Raw genomic sequence first — 8543 nt, 5'->3', positions numbered from 1 at the left:
CCGGGCAACTGGGCGAGACCTCGTCTATCCAATAAATCAAAAATTAGCTGGGCATGGTAGTGCGTGCCTGTATTTCCAGCTACTTGGAAGGCTGAGGCGGAAGGATCGCCGGAGCCCAGCAGGTCGAGGCTGTGGTGGCCGGGAGCGTGCCACTGCACTCCAGTCTGGGTGACGGAGTGAGACTCCAACTCAAAAAAAAAAAAAAAAAAGATGCTGGGAGAGTCTGAGATCTTCCCAGGGACAAAATCAATGCAGCCCTGGGCATACTTAATATCTGGGAATAAAAGTGGTTTTTAGATAATAAAGTAAAGGAGGAAAAATGGCCTGTTCAAAGGCCTGTGATCCCATGGCCTATGGTGGGGTGCTAGAATTGGAGTGAAACATACCTCATTCTTCATCATTGCCTGAACACCACTAAATTTATGAGTCAAGAAGGTGTTTAATTTGACTTCCTCGGAGAAAGAGAATGCTGGAATGACAGACATAATGACGGCGTCTCTTTCTAGTCCATGACACTCCCTATACAACAGAGAGGCTGCTGAACAGACATTCAAGACCTCAGGTCACCCTTGGCTCACGAGCACTGGAGGCAGTCCAGGGATCTGGTAATTTCTCCTAGAACAGAGTCAAGGTTTAGAGGGAAAACTGCCTTAAAAAACAAAAACAAAAAACGGCTAGACTTAAATGTTAAGGGATCCAATCAATGAGTTATATGTTGACAGACTATTTAATTGGGGACCGAAGTCACCACAAGGTTGCCTGACTGTGGCATTGTGGGAAGCACAATGATAACGGATGCACCAAGGATGAGATAGCTCTTGGGGTGTGTGTTCAGGATTTGGATGCTCCTACCGAACTCAAGAAGCCAACTCTGAACACCTACTACAGGTAGAGACAAGTAGCATGTGCTCAGTGTAGGCCGGGGTGGTACTGGTGAGATACAAAGAACGACCAGTCTTGGTTCTTTTTCTCAAGAAACTCCACATAGGTTCGGGCAGATGGGCAAATGGTCAAATGACAAATAGAGGGTGGGTTCCGATAAGTGTCATGGTAGGTAAGAATTCAAACCCTAGAAAAAAAAGGTATCCATGTTAAGGGTGAGTTTCAATCCGTGGATTTAAGAAGACTTTGGAGTGGTAGATGCTTCTTTTTAAATCTAACTTTCCTCTTAAGTTCAGGATCTGAGAAAAAAAAAAGACTGAAAACTATTGGTAAATGGGGGAAGGAGATGAGTGTGGGGTGGCATGGGTGCTGACTCTTGCATAGTGTAAGAGGCAAGGGTGGGGTTGGGTGTTACAGAGGATCATGACCAGCTTTCGGCCCAGGTGCAGGGCTCGCGTCATCCGACCGTCAGATCCCTGTAGATGTTTTACCCTCCACTCGAAAAGCCATCCACGGGTCAACCTTGGTCTAACCTGCTCCTTCAAAGACTGGGAGGCACCACTATGTCATAAGAGATTCCTTGGGAACAAAAAGCCACTTCCCTTTGTCAGCTTGCTTGGAAGCTGAGAATTGGGGATGGAGCTGTACAGCGGCCAGTCTTACCAAATCTGGGCCCCTTCCTCACTCCTGAAACCAATTTTGAGGGATATTTCTGTGTTTTGAAGCAAATTACAAATTAATACATCTTTATGGTAAAATTTCAAAACTATAGAAGAGGGGGATCACGCAATTCACTTTTCTTCTATCCCAGGGAACCACTGGCGACTGTGGATCACCCTCGTTTTGGCTTATTATAACCTTTTTCTTATGTCAAAAATATGTTTAGACGCTCAAGTGGTAACAGTTACACGTGTGCTGTCTAATAATTGAGTGAATAAACACACGATGGAGTCATACATCGCGAACAAGAGCCGGGTCTCGCCCCGCCCCGTCCCCAGGGACTCTGAGTCACAGGGCCAAAAAACGCAGGCCCTACAAACTATCGTCTCGGTGCGACTGGTTTTCTCACAGGCCTCACAGCCAGCGTTTCTGCAATGCTGGTTAGGTTGAGTAGGGAGGAGAGACTTTAGTAATTTACCTTTTTTATTTATGTCACACTTTCCTCTCATCATGTTGAAATATTCTGCTTTAAAATGTGAAACAGAAAAGTGATTGATGCAAGTTTTGACTCAAGGGTAGAGCTACGTGGAAGACAAGCACTAAATTTTTATTTTGTTTTGCTTTAGAGACAGGGTCACCCTCCCTGGAGTGCAGCAGTGCAATCATGGCTCATTATAGCCTCAAACTCCTGGGCTCAAGCCATCCTCTCACCTCAGCCTCCCAAGGAGCTGAGATTACAGGCACACGTCATCACGCTTGGTCCAAACACTAGGTTCGGAGTGAGACATCATGTGCTTAACGCCCAGCCCTATCATGTATTACAGGGGTTTGCTTGAATAAATTACCTAAGCTCTTTGAGCATCTGTGCCTTAGCAGTAAAGGCACAAAGAACAGTATATTTCCTGTTTAGCCCAGTGAAAGCCCTATGAGTTAATGATGTGCAATTAACCCGTAAGCTGCAAATTACCATGTGACTTGTGAATCACCCTACGTATCACCCATGTGACCCTGAGGGGGCGTGGTTAACAATATCAAGGTGGCTTGACAACTGTGGCATGTGTCCCCAGCAAAGGATCTAGGCTGCCAACTCTCCTTTGTCTTGACGTGGTCTGGGGATGGCTCAGTCATTCTCCTTTGCAGCCACTTTAGTCTTGTCATGACCTCCGTTATAGAAGTTATAGGTAAAGGCAGGCATGGTTCCAGTGCTGCAGATGAGGACACTGGAGTCTCAGAGAGGTTGAGTGGCATGCCTTAGTAAATGGCAGCATTATGACCTAAAGCCAACATGCCGGTCCTCTGCTCTCAGATCTATCCCTTGCCACTTCCACCATCCTCTAAGCTCTAGGGAGCAACATACACTTCCAAGCACCCTGCCCTCTGGGTACGGTGTGGATTGGCCAAATGGAGGCATTGGCAGAAAGTGGGAGGGCAGCCGCTGGTAAGAAGCAAGGGTACTTTTCTTTCTGTGCTTCAGGAGGCATCTCCTCTGTGGCTCAGATTCCTATTAGAAAGTTGCTTCACTCACAATCCCAACTTCCACTGGTAGGTCTGCAAGACTCCAGCAGATCCCTGGGGGATCCACGTACAAGCTATGAGAATGTCACCTCCTTCCTGCCTTGTCCCTCCAGCCATTGGATTGGTTGTGTCTTTGTACTGCTGCCATTCTGAGGTTACTCACCTAACCTTTTTTGGCTTGTCGGCTCTCCTATTGCCTCTACAACCAAATTCCTAGATTAAATCCCCCCAGACTGACATCTCTAAATCTGTCTGCTTTCCTTATTGAGCTCTGCCTCTCTTCAAAGTCCATGCTCTATGCCAGGCGCAGCGACTCATGCCTATAATCCCAGCACTTTGGGAGGTTGAGGTGAGAGGATTGCCTGAGCCCATGGGTTCAAGACCAGACTGGGCAACTTGGTGAGACCTCATCTCTACAATAAATCAAAAAATTAGCCAGGCAATATAGCGCTTGTCTGTTGTTCCAGCTACTTGGAAGGCTGAGGCTGAAGGATCACCTAAGCCCAGCAGGTCGAGGATATGGTAGCCATGAGCGTGCCACTGCACTCCAGCCTGGGTGACAGGATGAGAACTCCAACTCAAAAACAAAAACAAACAAACAGAAAACGAAGCCCATGCTCTAACTTTTCACACTAGTAAAATTCTGTTCCTCCTTCCTCCAGTGCTGACAGTACCACACTAGACAGTACTTGACTGCACGCTGCCTTTCTGTATACTCTGTGGACATCTTCTGATTTAGCCTAATGTGTGATCTCTGGCAAGTTATGCAGCTGCCAGTTGCTGAAGCTTTATTGTGGCTGCCCGCTTAAGTGTTCTCACAATTGCATATACTTTCATCGTCGACACTTATAGGAGGCAATTTCTAGCATTCTGACTTTATCTTTATCACTGTTAATTTTGCTTAACTGTGATCTCCAAAAGAACGTAAACAAGGAAACAGGGAAAAAATGTTCTCAACTATGTAACCATAGGCTACCTTTTCTTCCAGAAGAGTGGCAAATTGCAGGCGTCTAGTCTGAAACCATCTACAGAAGTATTATGTGTTGCCATTGAGTTACGTTTCCATGGAGGTTTAAAAATCAATGTAGCACTGTGTTTTATTTGCCCTGCCTTGTGCATATCTCTTAATGGCATCTGCGCTATGACTCCAGCGTCAGAAGACATTGTCTTCTCTTTAAACCCAAGTTAGGGAGAGCTACTTTACAATAGCAAGGAGTGGACTGGGGAGTGCATGGGCTTTATTTCATACTGGGTGACTGAGTTGTCTGTCTCCACCAAACCTTCTGGGTGTGGACTAATCCTTTATGTTAACTTCAGGCAGCAAACGCTCTTGACATTTTTGCATCTTGCAGGCAAGTACACACATTGTAAGACCTTTGGCTTCTTGCAAATCCCCTTAGACTGTAAACAACACTATTGGAGATTGTGATGCATCCACTGACTGCACAGATAGAGAGGGAAAGATGGGAGAGACAGTGGATGAGACAGAAAAAGTCAATATAAAGGTAAGAAAAGGGTGTGCAAAGAAAAACAAGAGCTGGGTATGAGAGACACTGGGCTCATCGTGAGTCATGGGACTCGAGATTGGCAGAGCTGGGGGGACAGGCAGTCAGAGGGACAAGTGTTCTCTCCAGTGACAAAAACACAGAGGTGGGGAGGCACAGGGCTAATTTGAGAAACAGTGGATAGTCTCATCCAGCCAAAGTCTGGCGGACGAGGTTGTGATCAAACTTGCATTTGGTTTGGTAGATATGTGGGGACCATGCCATGACATGAATGCATGGAAAACTAGACCTAACATTTAAATTATCTAACATTCTGCCCCCCTTCCCCAGTAATTCCTTAAATAAGAACTGAGGAGAAGGGCTGAGAAATTTTCACACATTATTAAGCCAACGAGCCTGGTGATCACTCTTTCAAAGACCCGTGTGTTTTAAAGACCATGTACATAATTTACCTGCAAATGTTGTCAGTCAATGACACTGGAAGCATGGTCACTGTGGGACAGGCTGCAATGCTCAGGAATTTTGCCCAGGTCCCAGCCATTCTTCCCTATAGTGGCTTTCATAGCAACTCAACAGTCTGGAAGGAAGAGGCTCTCAGCTGAGGCATTGCTTGTATTTTCTGCCTCAGGGCCATGCCGAAATCTTGATTCAAGGACTGTTCGGGAGAATGACTGGGTGTCTCTTCTCCATGGTCTCACCCAGTGTCACCAAAACCATCCCTCACACATTTTTTAGTCCTCTTTTCTTAATGGGAAAGATAGATTAACTTGAAGAGATGGTGTTGAGGCTTTCTTTGACTAAATCGGTAAGGCTGCTTTTCAGGGTTCTCCAAACCATGCCCTGCTATGATACATTCACTCCTCAGTGTTGTAAAACTGGACCACTCCAGTCCAGCCAGACTCAGTGCCTCCTCACCTCTGTCACCGATGATGGGCTACACTTTAGGATCTACTCATGAGTCTAGCAGATACAGAGACACTGCTCAACTTTGAGAATGGGAGGATAGCTTGGCAAAAGAATTCCGAGTTCATATTTTGCATCAACTGTCCACAGAGATCTCCTCTGGGCCTGTCAGCAGATCACAAGTTCAGATGCTCCCAAATTACCCTCCTTGACTTTCCTTCAAGAGACTACCAGGCTATCCTGATGTTGTCTGGGACAGTGCTACAATAAAAACAAGAAAAAATGCATGGTGCCATGGAATATTTGAGGATTCTAGGAGAGTAGAGTAAGAAGACTGTTGTTTTCAGAGGAGAGCCCTTAGGCAGTGTCTATGGGAAAGAGACTGGATCACTGGGTTTGTTGAATGAATATTCATATTATATTCAGGCTGAAACTTGAAGGATAGACTCTTTCACTGTGGATGCAAACAAATTGACTCCTTCAGGAAACAAAATGGTGTATAATGAGTTAACAAGGTTTTAATTTAATTTAATTTAATTTTTTTGTCATTCCCCATATTTCTTTTGGTACTGAGCTATCTAGATTATATCCTTTCCAAGTAAGAAAACACTTAGGTCATTTAGAGAGCATAATTTCAAAAATAGGAAAAAAACATGGAGCTATAATAATTAATTCTTTGTTTCACCTCTCACTGGAAGGAAGGCCTGCCTTTGTGGCCAAGGTTAAGAGCAGATATGTGTCATGATTCGAGATCATTGAGAACAAGCAACATACTCCCCAGGGTCCAGTGATCCATACTCCATTTACCTACAGCAAAGAAGAGTGTGTGTGTGCCTAAGAGTCACACAAATGCGATGCATTTGTCCTCTATGGCCAGTGGGTCCATGCAGCCGATGCTGGTATTATTGGTGTATGCGTTCACTTTGTGATGCGGAGGAAGGTACTGGGTGAGGTCTGAAATACAGAAAGTTGAGAGCATGCCTAAGGGCCACCAACACATGCCTTAAGCAGAGCCAAGGAGCACATTGAGTCTGAACAGGGAACCAGGATTCCCGCATAAGGAGATGAGCCCTGCACCCCTCGGTGGCTCCCTGTCTCTCCAGGCCCCGGCCCATTCTCATGTGGGGCACAGTGGCACGAAACTGCCTTTTCCAATGCTTTCTCTCACTAAGTGTTTCACCTCCACAGGACAAGAAGAAACCAGGGACCAGCTCTCCGCCAACAGAGTCTCCATGTTTCAGTCTCTTCCTGAAATTTTCACATGTTCACCTGCTCTTGCTTCTTTCTTTCTTGTTTGAGAGGGAGCTGTTTTTCCTGAGACCCTTCTCTTAAACTTGGTCGCCTACCTCTTTAACCCTGCAACATTGCTTCTCCTGTTCTCTTACATCTCTCCCTCACTCTCATGTCCTTCATTCGCCTTTCATTAAGGTTCACCAGCCCATCCACCTTTTCTTGAAAAACAACTTGCCCTTGACCCCTTCTTTATCCTCACACTATTATCCCGCTCTTTTCGTTCATTCACTATCCAATTATCGCATTTCTCAAGAAAGCGGTCTAGACTCATGTGTAGTGATCCACATTCATATAGACCCACATTCTCCCTCATTTTATCACCCCTCAATTGATTGCTTCCTGGTATCGCAAGAAATCTATCAAAACCACTCTCTCTTAGTTCAACAAAGCCATTTATATCCACACCTCCCAACGGTGTTTTTGTCTGTGATCATCTGACTTGACTGCTTTGCAACATGTGGCTTATGAGGCCACTTGCAATCTTGAAACCTATCCGTCCACTTCGATCCAACATTCAGAAAACTTTGTGTACATCAGCTCTGCATTAGGGCTGTAGGACCTGGTGCTGCACGGGATAGAAATAGAAATAGTATTTGTTCTCTGTGCTTTGTGTCCTTCACTATTTTTCCAGTCTAATGGTGGAAAAGATACACATTGACATGATCACGTAATATAAAAGACATACACTTTCCATGTTTTTTTGTTATCTCTCTGATTGCTGTCTTTGATTCATCATGGAACTTTTCTTCCTTTTCTTGTCCCTAAAGTCCTCAAGAGGGAACCTCTTCAAGAATTCAACATTATTATAACAATGTTCATCTTCTGATAATGATCATCTTCCTCCTCCTCCTCCTCATCATAGCTGACGTTTGCTGAGCACACACTATGTTCTAGACGCTATGTTAAGTCATTTATGTACATTTGTTCCCATCATACAATCATTCAATAATATTGACATACTATATTGCATTTCACAGATGAGGAAACTAAGACCTAGAGAGGCTAAGGAATGCACCCACACTTCTAACTACATACCAGATTCCTATACCAGGGTCTCTTCTTGTTCTGCACAATCATTGGGATGCAGTTCTCTATGCCTCTATGAGGAATTCTGTCTTCACTTCTAGTCTGGACTACTTTCCCAATTTTCCTGACTGATCTTCATACCCCACTTGAAGATCATTATCATCTTGATTATACCTTGCACCTCACCTCACTTCAGCTTGTGCTCAAGTCTTCCCTCTTTCTATAAATATCACCTTTACTCCCCAGAATGCTTGATGACAGAAGCTGGAAACTAGATTCTTTCCGATTGTTTTCTTTACCTAATTGCTCACTGCACCCTGCCAATTCTTTCTACACAACAGATTACACAATCAGTCCAGCCCAAACACTAGCTTCTCACGATCCCAGTCAACCCGGTTGAAAGTAATCCTTCCGTCTGCATCTCCACAGAGCACATTTTGCAACACACTTGGCACTTCTGCCAGATTCCATAATGAATGTCACATACTCTCTGTGAACATTTCTTAGCATCTTTAATAGATGGTATATCTTCACTTGTGTCCCAAGTTAAAGAGAAAGTAGACAATCAAGTTGTGTTGCTTTCAACTTTGGAACAATAGAAGATATTTTCAAACTAGATACTCAGGACAAATATTATAAAGAAAAAATAATGACAGAAGAGTAAGGAAATAGAAAACATCACAGGAAATGCAAAGACAGCCAAGGATTTATGACAGGAGAACAATCCGAACAAATTTATGTTTTAGGAAAATACACAGC

Source organism: Carlito syrichta, unplaced genomic scaffold, assembly GCF_000164805.1.
Source record: "Carlito syrichta isolate Samal-C Ts95f unplaced genomic scaffold, Tarsius_syrichta-2.0.1 Scaffold308191, whole genome shotgun sequence".
Classification (NCBI taxonomy): domain Eukaryota; kingdom Metazoa; phylum Chordata; class Mammalia; order Primates; family Tarsiidae; genus Carlito; species Carlito syrichta.
This window is presented reverse-complemented; position numbering follows the sequence as displayed.